Source organism: Neophocaena asiaeorientalis, unplaced genomic scaffold, assembly GCF_003031525.2.
Source record: "Neophocaena asiaeorientalis asiaeorientalis breed wild unplaced genomic scaffold, Neophocaena_asiaeorientalis_V1.1 scaffold537, whole genome shotgun sequence".
Taxonomy (NCBI): Eukaryota; Metazoa; Chordata; class Mammalia; order Artiodactyla; family Phocoenidae; genus Neophocaena; species Neophocaena asiaeorientalis.
Window position 1 is genome coordinate 1,717,998 of NW_020174419.1, and position 16,869 is coordinate 1,734,866.

Sequence of the window (16,869 nt, forward strand, 5' to 3'; positions counted from 1 at the left end):
ACTATAAAGATAAAATATAGATCCTGAGTACATTTTTTACCTGTAGCCCATAGGTTTATTTTTTCCCCAGATTTAAAATGAATATTTATTCATCAAGATTCCCAAACAGTTTATTAAATATCTTTTCTCCACAAATTGAATTAACACCAGGATTTGTCAGGAAATCTAAATGAATTAAATGCACTACATAGGAACTGAACTAAATCCACTGTGTCTGAAATCTGTTCATCACAAAATTTGAGTCTGGTACATAATTCCTTTCTGTCCTCCATTGCTGTACAGCTTTCCTTTAAGACTGGAACTGAGACCATAAATTGGCTAATACAACATAGCAGTCACTGTAATCCTCCAAAAGAAAAATAAGTTATTTGATGACATACTTATTTGGATGATTACTTACTGGTAATTATCATTTCTACATTATTTAAAAGGCAATCATTTTAAGTGTCAACGCATATTAGGCTAGTAGAAAAACGTTGAAGCAAAGCCCTCTCTTTTGATCTCACATAGTCATATCCAGTATGACAAGAGAAGATATATCTGATTTGTGCCACTCAGACTTCATGGAATTATTTTTAAAAGTTTTCTGGTAAAGATGAACTTGGCTTATCATAGAAAGAAAGTTCTTTGAAATCTCTACTAAATTCATCTTCTTTTGGGAAAAGTAAATTTAAGGCATGATAGTGCACGGAGTAAAATTTTCATTTATAGATTAATTATAGAACATTTATAAATTACTTGTGCTTAGTCTCTAATTTCTAATTTATTTTAAAGAACAAAACCTATGTTCATTATTTTACTTTGCCTAAACTTAACTGTACACCCTTGAATCACACCAGAATTAGGCAATTTGATTATCTTAATGGTTGTGTCTTAAAACCTACACACTGGGACCAAAGGTGAGGATCTGCATATGTGACTCTCCAACAAGTTCTGTGAACAAGGACTCTCCTCTTGGGAGTCCAGGGATCTAAGAAAGCAATTCTCCCTCAGAACAAGTTTTCAAATATTGTCTCAATAAGTAATTAAGAAAAACAGTGCTAAGTGGAGAGTGCTTCTTCTTTATTTAATTCTGGGAGGTCTGAGTGTTCCTGGAGCCCTCGTGGGTATATGTCAGTGGTGGCAAATTCCTCAAATGTGAGTACTCCCTAATGTTAGGGGGGCGGGGGTCAATCAAAGTTTCATCCTGCTCCACTTCCAGGATATTTCAGTCTGGCACTAATGGAAACATAATTGGAAGAGCTCATGGCTTGAGATCAAGGCATAAATACTCTACTTTTCATGTGAGAAAGGCTCGAAGTGGTTTCTTGACTGTGTGTGTGAAAATCAGAGTAAGAGGGAGGAGGATCAGAAAGCTCTGCATCTCCCAGTGTACTTCTACCTCAGCTACAGACTCATGGCATCAGAGGACCAAACATGGGTTCCAAACTTTCAGACGGCATCTGTTTGCTTACCATTGCCTGCTGCAATCTTCCTTCTTGTTCTTTTTTTGTTTGTTTGTTTTTCATCTGAGTGATTTGTCTTCTTAATTTGTTCACTTCTGCCTGACAAGATTCAACAACTCACTCACTCTTTTCCACAGCTGCACACACTGCCTGCATGAAGTGTGATATAAACCTGTAAATAGTCCTAATGTCTTTCATTACTCCGTCCTTGTTAAAAAAAAAAGTCATTACCATGCTCTTTAATAACTGGCATAACTCTTAATATTTGGCACTGAAGGCACTTTGTACTCATGCTGGCTAATCTTGCCTACGTTGGGAATAATGAAGGATCTCCTTTGATTACATCTTCGATTTAGTCTAAAGAGAAGATTTACTAAAGCATGAGTGGAGTTGTTGGCTGTGGAGATGAAACTGTAGAGAAGGAAAAGAAGGTCCAGCTTGGGGAGAACGCTGGTGAGCTGCTTGTGGAAAACCTCCTCTCTGCGTGTATCTGCTGTGTGTTTTGCCAGAATCTGTACCCACCAATAACTTTCTCTGATCTTTAGTACCATGCAAACTGTCTTTACTAACTTTGCTTGCTTAGTTATAAAAACTAAAAAGTTTTGAAGAAGGCTAATGGTTTCAATTACTTGCAAAAATTCTGCGTTGTTGATTTGTGAGTCACCAATGCTAAAGGTTTCACCTTGTCTTACCTGTTCCAGCAAAAATCCTTCCTCAAATTTGTCCCTTAAAAATAGCAGTCCCCAATTATAATCATGCTTAGGCTGGTGCTTCCATGAAGGGGGTCAGTCTGGTCCTGGCAAGGAAGGGGGAAGCAAGTGAGATTCTGTCTGGCATACATCTGTGCTAAGGACCCCAAATTTATGATGAAGGTCGACCTCAGAGAAGCGCTAACCCGGGGAACTCAGTGTGGGCCTTGGAGCACTCCCCATAGGTGTTTACATGTAGAGTCTAAAAATTGTACTCTATATTTTTAATATATTTTACCAATTCAATATAAGGTCCTTCAGATTTTTATAGAGATTTTAAAGCATTAAAATTTATTGTTCTAATTGTTATTTAGATGTCATCTTCTATAATCCTATTTTATGCTCTTATTTTACTGTTTGCTTCTTTTTTTTTAACATCTTTATTGGAGTATAATTGTTTTATAATGTGTGTTAGTTTCTACTTTATAACAAAGTGAATCAGTTATACATATACATATGTCCCTATATCTCTTCCCTCGTGCATCTTCCTCCCTCCTACCCTCCCTATCCCGCCCCTCTAGGTGTTCACAAAGCACCGAGCTGATCTCCGTGTGCTATGTGGCTGCTTCCCACTAGCTATCTATTTTACGTTTGGTAGTGTATATATGTCCATGCCACTCTCTCACTTCGTCCCAGCTTACCCTTCTCCCTCCGTGTATGCTCAAGTCCATTCTCTAGTAGGTCTGTGTCTTCATTCCTGTCTTGCCCCTCTTTTCTTCATGACCATTTTTTTCTAGATTCCATATATACATGTTAGCATATGGTATTTATTTTTCTCTTTCTGACTTACTTCACTCTGTATGACAGTCACTAGGTCCATCGACCTCACTACAAATAACTCCGTTTTGTTTCCTTTTATGGCTGAGTAATATATGTGCCACATCTTTATCCATTCATCTGTTGATGGACACTTAGGTTGTTTCCATGTCCTGGCTATTGTACATAGATCTGCAATGAACATTTTGGTACATGACTCTTTTTGAATGATGGTTCTCTCAGGCTATATTCCCAGTAGTGGGATTGAGGGTTTGTATGGTAGTTCTATTTGTTGATTTTAAGGAACCTCCACACTGTCCTCCATAGAGGCTGTATCAATTTACATTCCCACCAAAAGTACAAGAGGGTTCCCTTTTCTCCACACCCTCTCCAGCATTTATTGTTTGTGGATTTTTTGATGATGGCCATTCTGACCGGTGTGATATGATATCTAATTGTAGTTTTGATTTGCATTTCTCTAATGATTAATGATGTTGAGCATTCTTTCATGGGTTTGTTGGCAATCTGTATATCTTCTTTAGAGAAGTGTCTGTTTAGGTCTTCTGCCCATTTTTGGATTGGGCTTTTGTTTTTTTGATATTGAGCTGCATGAACTGCTTGTAAATTTTTGAGATTAATCATTTGTCAGTTGCTTCATTTGCAAATATTTTCTCCCATTCTGAGGGTTGTCTTTTCATCTTGTTTATGGTTTCCTTTGCTATGCAAAAGCTTTTAAGTTTCATTAGGTCCCATTTGTTTATTTTTATTTCCATTTCTCTAAGAGGTGGGTCAAAAAGGATCTTGCTGTGATTTATGTCATAGAGTGTTCTGCCTATATTTTCCTCTAAGGGTTTGATAGTGTCTGGCCTTACATTTAGGTCTTTAATCCAATTTTTTTTGTGGTATGCAGACCTATCACTATTGTGGCCTCTCTCACCATGGAGCACAGGCTCCGGATGCGCAGGCTCAGCAGCCTTGGCCCACGGGCCCAGCCGCTCTGTGGCATTTGGGATCCTCCTGGACCGGGGCACGAACCCATGTCCCCTGCATCAGCAGGCAGACACTCAACCACTGTGCCACCAGGGAAGCCCTTTAATCCATTTTGAGTTTACTTTTGTGTATGGTGTTAGGGAGTGTTCTAATTTCATTCTTTTACATGTAGCTGTCCAGTTTTCCCAGCACCACTCATTGAAGAGGGTTTCTTTCCTCCACTGTATATTCTGGCCTCCTTTATCAAAGATAAGGTGACCATATGTGTGTGGGTGTATCTCTGGGTTTTCTATCCTGATCCATTGATCTTTCTGTTTTTGTGCCAGTACCATACTGTCTTGATTACTGTTGCTTTGTAGTATAGTCTGAAGTCAGTTAGCTTGATTCCTCCAGCTCCGTTTTTCTTTCTTAAGATTGCTTTGTCTATTCGGGGTCTTTTGTGTTTCCATACAAATTGTGAAATTTTTTGTTCTAGTTCCATGAAAAATGCCAGTAGTAGTTTGATAGGGATTGCACTGAATCTGTAGTTTGCTTAAGGTAGTATAGTCATTTTCACAATGTTGATTCTTCCAATCCAAGAATATGGTATATCTCTCCATCTGTTTGTATCATCTTTAATTTCTTTCATCAGTGTCTTATAGATTTCTGCATACAGGTCTTTTGTCTCCTTAGGTAGGTTTATTCCTAGGTATTTTATTCTTTTTGTTGCAGTGGTAAACGGGAGCGTTTTCTTAATTTCACTTTAAGATTTTTTATCATTAGTGTATAGGGATGCAAGAGATTTCTGTGCATTAATTTTGTATCCTGCTACTTTACCACATTCATTGATTCGCTCTAGTAGTTTTCTGGTGGCATCTTTAGGATTCTCTATGTATAGTATCATGTAACCTGCAAACAGTGACAGTTTTACTTCTTCTTTTCCGATTTGGATTCCTTTTAATTCTATTTCTTCTCTAATTGCTGTGGCTAAAACTTCCAAAACTATGTTGAATAATACTGGTGAGAGTGGGCAACCTTGTCTTGTTCCTGATATTAGTGGAAATGGTTTCAGTTTTTCACCATGGAGGACGATGTTGGCTGTGGGTTTGTCATATATGGCCTGTATTATGGTGAGGAAAGTCCCTCTATGCCTACTTCCTGGAGGGTTTTTTATCATAAATCGGTGTTAAGTTTTGTCAAAAGCTTTTTCTGCATCCATTGAGATGATCATATGGTTTTTATCATTCTATTTGTTAATATGGTGTATCACATTGATTGATTTGTGTATATTGAAGAATCCTTGCATTCCTGGGATAAACCCCACTTGATCATGGTGTATGATCCTTTTAATGTGCTGTTGGATTCTGTTTGCTAGCATATTGTTGAGGATTTTTGCACCTACGTTCATCAGTGATATTGGCGTGTAGTTTTCTTCCTGTGTGACATCTCTGTCTGGTTTTGGTATCACGGTGATGGTGGCCTCATAGAATGAGTTTGGGAGTGTTCCTCCCTCTGCTATATTTTGGAAGAGTTTGAGAAGTATAGGTTTTAGCTGTTCTCTAAATGTTTGATAGAATTCACTTGTGAAACCATCTGGTCCTGGGCTTTTCTTTGTTGGAAGTTTTTAAATCACAGTTTCAATTTCAGGGCTTGTGATTGGTCTGTTCATATTTTCTATTTCCTCCTGGTTCAGTCTCAGAACATTGTGCATTTGTAAGAATTTGTCCATTTCTTCGAGATTGTCCATTTTATTGGCATATAGTTGCTTGTAGTAATCTCTCATGATCTTTTGTATTTCTGCAGTGTCAGTTGTTCCTTCTCCTTTTTCATCTTTAATTGTATTGATTTGAGTCTTCTCCCTTTTTTTTCTTGATGAGTCTGGCTAATGGTTTATCAATTTTGTTTATCTTCTCAAAGAACCAGCTTTTAGTTTCATTGATCTTTGCTATTGTTTCCTTCATTTCTTTTTCATTTATTTCTGATCTGATCTTTATGATTTCTTTCCTTCTACTAACTTTGGTTTTTCTTTTTCTCTTCTTCCTCTAATTGCTTAAGTGTAAGGTTAGGTTGTTTATTTGAGATGTTTCTTGTTTCTTAAGGTAGGATTGTATTGCTATAAACTTCCCTCTTAAAACTGCTTTTTTTATTTTTGGCTGTGTTGGGTCTTCGTTGCTGGGGTCATCGTTTTTTCATTGTCATTTGTTTGTAGGTATTTTTTGTTTTCTTCTTTGATTTCTTCAGTGATCTTTTAGTTATTAAGTAGTGTATTGTTTAGCCTCCATGTGTTTGTATTTTTTTTTGCAGTTCACTCAGTCCCATGTAATTTTTTTTCATCTTAATATTTTGTTAGCACTTTTATGAATTCATCAGTTTTCCATTAGAGTTATGAAAATGCTTATTCATTCAGTTCAGCAGTATAGTCAATTACCAGAAACCTGTACTTGTCAGAGTCTTTTCCATGAATTCCTTGAAGATGAAACCCTTTTATGGGAACATATTTGCAAAAGCATCAGAGTACACCCAGAGCTGTCTGTAAATGACAAAAGACTTAAAAATGACCACGGTTAAAGATTTGATGAAAGCTCACAATAATGCAATTGACAAGGAAATTTAGTTATTTCTGAGATATACATTGTAAGGTAATAACTATAATTATGACTTATAACATTATACCAGAATATATAAGATTTTTAGAAATTTCATGTAATGTCTGAAACATTTATATTAACATACTTCCATACAAATAACCCAAAGAAAGATTAGTATTACTTGTTTTTGTTTGTTTGCTTGTTTGTTTTTTATACTGCAGGTTCTTCTTCATCATCAATTTTATACACATCAGTGTATAAAAGTCCGTCCCAATCACGCAATTCAGCACACCACCATCCCAACACCACTGCTGTTTTCCCCCCTTGGTGTCCATACATTTGTACTCTACATCTGTGTCTCAACTTCTGCCCTGCAAACTGGTTCATCTGTACCATTTTACTAGGTTCCACATACATGCATTAACATACTATATTTGTTTTTCTCTTTCTGACTTACTTCACTTTGTACGATAGTCTCTAGATCCATTGACGTCTCAACAAATGACTCAATTTCATTCCTTTTTATGGCTGAGTAATATTCCATTGTATATATGTACCACCACTTCTTCATCCATTCATCTGTCAATTGGCATTTAGGTTGCTTCCATGACCTGGCTATTGTAAATAGTGCTGCAATGAACATTGGGGTGCATGTGTCCTTTTGAATTACAGTTTTCTCTGGATATATGCCCAGTACTGGGATTGCTGGATCATATGGTAATTCTATTTTTAGTTTTTAAGGAACCTCCATACTGTTCTCTATAGTGGGTGTATGAATTTACATTCCCACCAACAGTGCAAGAGGGTTCCCATTTCTCTGCACCCTCTCCAGAATTTGTTGTTTGTAGATTTTCTGATGATGCTCAATCTAACTAGCATGAGGTGATACCTCATTGTAGTTTTGACTTGCATTTCTCTAGTAATTAATGATGTTGAGCCCCTTTTCATGTGCTTCTTGGCCATCTGTATGTCTTCTTTGGAGAAATGTCTATTTAGGTCTTCTGCCCATTTTTGGATTGGGTTATTTGTTTCTTTAATATTGAGCTGAATGGGTTGTTTATATACTTTGGAGATTAATCCTTTGTCTGTTGATTCATTTGCAAATATTTTCTCCCATTCTGAGGGCTGTGTTTTAGTCTTGTTTATGGTTTCCTTTGCTGTGCAAAAGCTTGTAAGTTTCATTAGGTCCCATTTGTTTATTTATGTTTTTATTTCCATTACTCTAGGAGGTGGATCAAAAAAGATCTTGCTGTGATTTATGTCAAAGAGTGTTCTTCCTATGCTTTCCTCTAAGAGTTTTAAAGTGTCCAGTCTTACATTTAGGTCTTGAAACCATTTTGAGTTAATTTTTGTGTATGGTGTTAGGGGGTGTTCTAATTTCATTCTTTTACATGTAGCTGTCCAGTTTTCCCAGAATCACTTATTGAAGAGACTCTCTTTTCTCCATTGTATATCTTTGCCTCCTTTGTCATGGATTAGTTGACCATATGTGCATGGGTTTATCTCTGGGCTTTCTATCTTGTTCCATTGACCTATGTTTCTGCTTTTGTGCCAGTACCATATTGTCTTGATTACTGAAGTTTTGTAGTATAGTCTGAAGTCAGGGAGACTGATTCCTCCATCTCCGTTTTCTTCCCTGAAGACTGCTTTCGCTTTTTGGCATCGGTCTTTTGTGTCTCCATACAAATTAAAAGATGACTTTTTCTAGTTCCATAGAAAATGCCATTGGTAATTTGATGGGGATTGCATTGAATCTGTAGATTGCTTTGGGTAGTATAGTCATTTTCATATTATTGATTCTTCCAATCCAAGAACATGGTATATGTCTCCATCTGTGTGTATCATCTTTAATTTCTTTCATCAGTGTCTTATAGTTTTCTGCATACAGGTCTTTTGTCTCCCTAGGTAGGTTTATTCCTAGGTATTTTATTCTTTTTGTTGCAGTGGTAAATGGGAGTGTTTCCATAATTCCTCCTTCAGATTTTTCATCATTAGTGTATAAGAATGCAAGAGATTTCTGTGCATTAATTTTGTATTCTGCAGCTTTACCAAATTCATTGATTAGCTCAAGTAGTTTTCTGGTGGCATCTTTAAGATTCTCTATGTATAGTATCATGTAATCTGCAAACAGTGACAGCTTTACTTCTTTTCCAATTTGTATTCCTTTTATTTCTTTTGCTTCTCTGATTACCATGGCTAGGACTTCAAAAACTATGTTGAATAATAGTGGTGAGAGTGGACATCCTAGTCTCATTCCTGATCTTAGAGGAAATGCTTTCAGTTTTTCACCATTGAGAATGATGCTTCCTGTGGATTTTTCATATATGGCCTTTATTATGTTGAGGTAGGTTCCCTGTATGTCCACTTTCTGGAGTTTTTATCATAAATCAGTGTTGAATTTTGTCAAAAGCTTTTTTGGCATCTATTGAGATGATCATATGGTTTTTATTCTTCAATTTGTTAATATGGTGTATCACATTGATTGAGTTGCTTATAATGAAGAATCCTTGCATCCCTGGGATAAATCCCAGTTGATCGTGGTGTATGATCCTTTTAATGTGTTGTTGGTTCTGTTTTCTAGTGTTTTGTTGAGGATTTTTGCATCTATATTCATCAGTGATATTGGTTTGTAATTTTCTTTTTTTGTAGTATCCTTATCTGGTTTTTGTATCAGGGTGATTGTGACCTCATAGAATGAGTTTGGGAGTGTTCCTTCCTTTGCAAATTTTTGGAAGAGTTTGAGAAGGATAGGTGGTAGCTCGTCTCTAAATGTTTGATAGAATTTACCTCTGAAGCCATCTGGTCCTGGACTTTTGTTTGTTAGAAGATATTTACTCACAGTTTCAATTTCATTACTTGTGATTGGTCTGTTCATATCTTCTGTTTCTTCCCGGTTCAGTCTCGGAAAGTTATACCTTTCTAAGAATTTGTCCCTTTCTTCCAGATTGTCAATTTTATTGGCATAGAGTTGTTTGTAGTAGTCCCTTAGGATGTTTTGTATTTCTGCATCGAATGTTGTAAATTTTCATTTTTCATTTGTAATTTTATTGATTTCAGTCCTCTCCCTCTTTATCTTGATGAGTCTGGCTAATGGTTTATCAATTGTGTTTATCTACTCAAAGAACCAGCTTTTAGTTTTATTGATCTTTGCTATTGTTTTCTTTGTTTTTATTTCATTTATTTCTGCTCTGATCTTTATGATTTCTTTCCTTCTGCTAACTTTGGGTTTTGTTTGTTCATTTTTCTCTAGTTCCTTTAGGTGTAAGGTTAGATTGTTTACTTGAGATTTTTCTTGTTTCTTGAGGTTGGCTTGTATAGCTATAAATTTCCCTCTTAGAACTGCTTTTGCTGCATCCCATAGGTTTTGGATCATCGTGTTTTCATTGTCATTTGTTTCTAGGTATTTTCTGATTTCCTCTTTCATTTCTTCAGTGATCTGTTTGTTATTTAGTATCGTAATTTTTAGCCTCCATGTGTTTGTGTTTTTTATGTTTTTTTCCTTGTAATTCATTTCTAATCTCATAGCATTGTGGTCAGAAAAGATGCTTCATATGTTTTCAATTTTCTTAAATTTACTGAGGCTTGATATGTGACCCAGGATGTGTTCTATCCTGGAGAATGTTCCGTGCACACTTGAGAAGAAAGTGTAATCTGCTGTTTTTGGATGGAACAACATATAAATATGAATTAAAGCTATCTGGTCTACTGTGTCATTTGAAGCTTCTGTCTCATTATTTATTTTCATTTTGGATGATCTGTCCATTGGTGTAAGTGAGGTGTTAAAGTCCCCCACTATTATTGTGTTACTATCAATTTCCTCTTTTATAACTGTTAGCACTTGCCTTATATATTGAAGTGCTCCTATGTTGGGTGCATATATATTTATAATTTTTATATCTTCTTCTTGGGTTGATCCCTTGATTGTTATGTAGTGTCCTTCCTTGTGTCTTGTAACATTCTTTATTTTAAAGTCTACTTTATCTGATATGAGTATAGCTACTCCAGCTTTCCTTTGATTTCCATTTGCCTGGAATATCTTTTTCTATCCCCTCACTTTCAGTCTGTATGTGTCTCTAGTTCTGAAGTGAGTCTCTTGTAGACAGCATATATATACGTCTTGTTTTTGTATCCATTCAACAAGCCTGTGTCTTTTGGTTGGAGCTTTTAATCCATTCACGTTTAAGGTAATTATCAATATGCATGTTCTTATGACCATTTTCTTAATTGTTTTGTGTTTGTAGGTCCTTTTCTTCTCTTGTGTTTTCCACTTAGAGAAGTTCCTTTAGCATTTGTTGTAGAGCTGGTTTGGTGGTGCTGAATTCTCTTAGCTTTTGCTTGTCTGTAAAGCTTTTGATTTCTCCATAGACTCTGAATGAGATCCTTGCTGGGTACAGTAGTCTTGGCTGTAGTTTCTTCCCTTTCATCACTTTAAGTATATCATGCCAGTCCCTTCTGGCTTGTAGAGTTTCTGCTGAGAAATCAGCTGTTAACCTTATGGGAGTTCCCTTGTGTGTTATTTGTCATTTTTCCCTTGCTGCTTTCAATAATTTTTCTTTGTCTTTAATTTTTGCCAATTCGATTATGATGTGTCTTGACGTGTTTCTCCTTGGATTTATCCTGTATGGGACTCTCTGTGCTTCCTGGACTTGATTATCCGTTTCCTTTCCCATATTAGGGAAGTTTTCAACTATAATCCCTTCAAATATTTTCTCAGTCCTTTTCTTTTTCTCTTCTTCTTCTGGGACCCCTATAATTCGAATGTTGGTACATTTAATGTTGTCCCACAGGTCTCTGAGACTGTCCTAAATTCTTTTCATTTTTTTTTTTCTTTATTCTGCTCTGCAGTAGTTTTTTCCACTGTTTTATCTTCCAGGTCACTTATCCGTTCTTCTGCCTCAGTTATTCTGCTATTGGTCACCTCTAGAGAAGTTTTAATTTCATTTATTGTGTTGTTCATCACCGTTTGTTTGCTCTTTCATTCTTCTAAGTCCTTGTTAAATGTTTTTTGTATTTTCTCCATTCTATTTCCAAGATTTTGGATCATCTTTACTATCATTATTCTGAATCCTTTTCTGGTAGACTGCCTATACCTTCTTCATTTGTTAGGTCTGGTGGGTTTTTGCCTTGCTCCATCATCTGCTGTGTTTCTCTGTCTTCTCATTTTGCTTAACTTACTCAGTTTGGGGTCTCCTTTTCACAGGTCTCAGGTTCATAGTTCCTGCTGTTTTTGGTGTCTGTTCGCAGTGACTAAGGTTGGTTCAGTGGTTCTGTAGGCTTCCTGGTGGAGGTAACTAGTGCCTGCGTTCTGGTGGATGAGGCTGGATCTTGTCTTTCTGGTGGGCAGGTCCACGTCTGGTGGTGTGTTTTGCAGTGTCTGTGGCCTTATTATGATTCTAGGCAGCCTCTCTGCTAATGGACGGGCTTGTGTTTATGTCTTGCTTGTTGGATGGCATAGGGTATGCAGCACTGTAGCTTGCTGGTCTTTGAGTGGAGCTGGGTCTTGGCATTGAGATGGAGATCTCTGGATGATTTTCACCAGTTGATATTATGTGGAGCTGGGAGGTCTCTTGTGGACCAGTGTCCTGAACTTGGTTCTCCCACCTCAGAGGCACAGCCATGATGCCTGGCTGGAGGATCAAGAACCTGTTATCTACACGGGTCAGAATCAAAGGGAGAAAAAAGAAAGAAAGAAAGAAAGAAAGAAAGAAGAAGATAAAATAAAATAAAGTAAAATAAAATAGTTTTTAAAATACATAATAAAAATAATTATTAAAAAAATGTTTTAGTGGGCTTCCCTGGTGGTGCAGTGGTTGAGAGTCCACCTGCTGATGCAGGATACACGAATTCGTGCCCCGGTCCAGGAAGATCCCACATGCTGCGGAGTGGCTGGGCCCGTGAGCCATGGAAAAAAAAAGAGAGGCCCGCATACCGCAAAAAAAATGTTTAAAAAAGTAATTAAAAAAAAAAAAAGAAAGAAAGAAAGAAAGAAGGAGCAACCAAACCAAAAAAACAAATCCACCAATGATAACAAGTGCTAAAAACTATACAAAAAGAAAAACAAAAAACAAAAAAGCGGACAGACAGAACCCTAAGACAAATGGTAAAAGGAAAACTATAGAGACAAAATCACACACAGAAGCATACGTATACACCCTCACAAAAAGAGAAAAAGGGGAAAAATATATATATATTGTTGCTCCCAAAGTCCACCTCCTCAATTTGGGTTGATTTGTTGTCTATTCAGGTATTGCACAGATGCAGGTACATCAAGTTGATTGTGGAGATTTAATCTGCTGCTCCTGAAGCTGCTGGGAGAGATTTCCCTTTCTCTTCTTTGTTTGCACAGCTCCTGGAGTTCAACTTTGGATTTGGCCCCGCCTCTGCCTGTAGGTCGCCTGAGGGCGTCTGTTCTTTGCTCAGACAGGACAGGGTTAAAGGAGCAGCTGATTCGGGGGCTCTGGCTCACGCAGCCTGGGGGGTACGGAGGTATACGGATGCAGGGCGAGCCTGCGGCAGCAGAGGATGGCGTGACGTTGCACCAGCCTGAGGCACGCCGTGCGTTCTCCCGGGGAAAATGTCCCTGGATCATGGGACCCTGGCAGTGGCAGGCTGCACAGACTCCCCGGAGGGGCAGTATGGATAGTGACCTGTGCTTGCACACAGCTTCTTGGTGGTGGCAGCAGAAGCCTTAGCGTCTCATGCCCGTCTCTGGGGTCCGGGCTGATAGCCGCAGCTCACGACTGTCTCTGGAGCTCCTTTAAGTAGTGCTCTTAATCCCCTCTCCTCGTGCATCAGGAAACAAAAGGCAAGAAAAGTCTCTTCCCTCTTCGGCAGCTCCAGACTTTTTCCCAGACTCCCTCCGGGCTAGCTGTGGTGCACTAACCCCTTCAGGCTGTGTTCACCCCGCCAGTACTCACCCTGCACTCCGACCAAAGCCCGAGCCTCAGCTCCCAGCCCCCACCTGCCCCAGTGGGTGAGCAGACAAGCCTCGGGCTGGTGAGTGCCCGTCGGCACCGATCCTCGGTGCGGGAATCTCTCCGCTTTGCCCTACGCATCCCTGTTGCTGTGCTCTCCTCCGCGGCTCTGAAGCTTCCCCCCTCTGCCACCCACAGCCTCCGCCCAGCAAGGGCCTTCCTAGTGTGTGGAAAACTTTCCTCCTTCACAGCTCCCTCTCAGAGGTGCGGGTCCCAACCCTATTATTTTGTCTCTCTTTTTTCTTTTTTCTTTTGCCCTACCCAGGTACGTGGGGAGTTTCTTGCCTTTCGGTAGATATGAGGTCTTCTGCCAGCGTACAGTCGGTGTTCTGTAGCTCTTGTTCCACATGTAGATGTATTTCTGATGTATTTGTGGTGAGGAAGGTGATCTCCACGTCTTACTTTTCCGCCATCTTGAAGCTCCTCTACTCTTTCCTTCTTAATTGCATAATTACTCATTTTGTAATGTATTACAAGTTTTGAAATACTAGGGTAGTCTTTTTGCATACTGCCTTGGGAGAAAGAGCAGTTGAACACTTTTATAGCTTCTCTCTTACCTTCTCACTCTTCCCATATATCTGTATTTTATCTTGAAGGTAGAGTCCATTAATTGTCACCTTTTTTTTTTCTTTTATATCCTACTTTGCTCCAACAGTTATACCAGTTAAGATTTTTCAGTACTAGCTCTCCTTCAATTTTGGTGTTCTGTATTCTAATTTATTTTTATTAGTCTTTCCCCTGTCTTAATGATGTTGTTTAATTAAACCTAATTGTTTCTTTTCAAAAACAACAGCCACATTTAGTGGATATTCCATTATTGGTACAAAATTGTACCTACACTTTAAGAAATCAATTATTTAATTTCTTGTGTTCATCAGTGATCCCATGAGTCTTTTTGAATGTCTGGGGATATATTAAGATATAACCTGCACAATATGTATTTATATAAGAAGACTAAAGGATGATCAATTTAGATAAAATAGGAATACGTACTAAATGAACAAAATGCTAGAAAATGCAAAAGGAAAAAAGATATTGTTGAGCTCAAAGTGTGGAATTCCATGTTTAAGATGTTATATTACATCTGCCAGTGTTTTATTCAGGAAAAGATATTTTAAAAAATTATTGGGTTGGCCAAAATATTCGTTTCGGTTTCCCATCAGATGTTATGAAAAATGCCCGAACGAACTTTTTGGCCAGTCCAATATTTAATCAGTATTTGTTTGATATGTTATTTCATTGAGTTTTAGCATTAAAAATTAATGTTAAAATTGTTAATATGTTTCAGTAGTAGTTTATATTTTACTTGGAACATAGTAGGCCTTTTTAATTTCTCTTAGTTCTCAATCTTGAGAATTTATTTACTTTAGTTCTAGAGTTTTAATTTTATTTTATTATGTCCTTGCTTATTTAGTCATCCCTCTTTGTTCTGTGTTCTTTTCGGGAGGCTCCTATTACTTACATAGTATATTTTCATTCTCCTTCTCCTCTTGGAATAAAATTGCTCCAATCTGTCTTCCATTTCACTTATCTGATTTTCTTTAAGGACAATTCAACTACACTATATTAAATGTTTTCAATACAGACTTTACTTTTTATACTTTAGAAATTATGTCAGTCTTTCTGGGTTCATTGTTAAGATCCAGTTTCAGTTTACTAACCATTGGTATGAATTGCTTTTATAAAACTTTCTAGGAATTCATGTGAAAGTTCCTCTTTAGGAATTCATATTACCTTTACATTTTGTGATTTCTCCTTTTTCTTTGATATTACAGAATATTTGGTTTGTTTATTTGTTTTAAACTGAGAACGGATTTTTTTAAATTAATAGTCTCTATTAATTAGCTTGCTTACTTCTGGGAAATAGAACTTGAAACAGACTTAAGAGTCCTAATGTTTGGAATTGGAAAGTGGACCAGCTTAAGAAGTTCCCTTTAGTTGCCTTCAAAACTCAAATATTTTCAGAAACACATTCCTGTATTTAAAACAAAATAGAATGCAATTCTTGATTTCATGTTGGCAATTTAATATCCCAAGAGAAGGATAAATGAATGAACAGAAATGTATGTATATAAATGTTTACCGAAAGCTGTATGTTAGAATGTAGATAGCAGCACTCTTTCTAATAGCCCCAAACTTGTAAACCAAACAAGTAAGCAAAAGTAGAATGAATAGATAAATTGTAGTATATCCACAAAATGGGATACTAAACAGCAGTATTAATGAATAAACTACTAACAGTGCCAGTACTTACACACCTAATATTGAGTAAAAGAATCCAGACACAAAAAACTAAAACTCATCTACGGTGATAAGAGGTGAGCTGGTGTTACCTTTGGTGAGGAGAGTTGTGATTGGGAGGGAGCAGAGGCCCCCACTTGGGAACTTGGTAATATTTTGTTTATTGCTCTGGAAAGGGGTTATATGAACATGTTCACTTTGTGAAAATTTATTGAGAAACATATACATGATCTGTGCACTTCTTTGTGTGTTTGTAATTCTCAATAGTTTATCTTAAAAATGCAGTGGATGTAGGGGTAGCCACACTGCATCTGTATCTGCCACACATCTGTAACTAATCATCTTCAGTATCTGTAATGAATATGTTGTCTAATGATAACATATATCATATGCCATTAGACAAGAATAAGCGTTGTATCATAAATGAATGAAGAGAGGGTGAAATTATTCTGATGAGGAATCAGAAATGGCTTCATAAAGGAATTCTCAGTGTAGAGGTTTGACCTGGGTATACAGAGAGACAGAATGAAAGGAAATCAGTTAAGAAGTTATTGCAATACTCTAGGATTGCATCTTAGTATTTAAGGGCTGAGCATTGTGACTTGGGCAGTTAGGTGACTTCTAAGTATTTGTTAAACATGAACAACATTGGACTGAATGTTACCTTTGACAATAAACTGAATTACCACATGGGGGAAAAAAAGCACAAGCTTTTCTCATCATTTATACTAATTATATTTTGGGGAAATTCTGGATATGAGCATGAGTTTTTGGGGTTTTGATTCTCATTAAACAAAGATACATTGAACCAAATTTTGTTTATATAGTCATTAGTGTGTTAGAAATATGGAAACTAATAAACATCACAAAAGTGACAAAATAATTGCAAATTACATGTTGTGAAGATTATTTCCAACTCACTGAACTCCTTATTGATTTATCTTTGCACTTATTCTTTTTTTGATTTAAAAAGTACATAGCAATATTTTAGAAATGCAGATATAAGAAAATATAAGAAGAAAAAATTATATGTACCCAACTCTAAGGTGACCTCCCTACCATGGATTAAATCTATCCACTCATCCACTGAGACAGCACTTACTATAGAGGGTCTAATTTCACTTTCAGCAGCATTATTCAAAGAACG

General features: G+C 37.1%; 1 pseudogene; it reads right to left on the reverse strand.

Annotated features, from left to right (window-relative positions):
- Positions 1-1,066: 1,066 nt before the first annotated feature.
- The window catches only part of LOC112407188 (BRISC complex subunit Abraxas 2 pseudogene), a 54,898-nt pseudogene continuing 39,095 nt past the window's right edge, over positions 1,067-16,869 (reverse strand).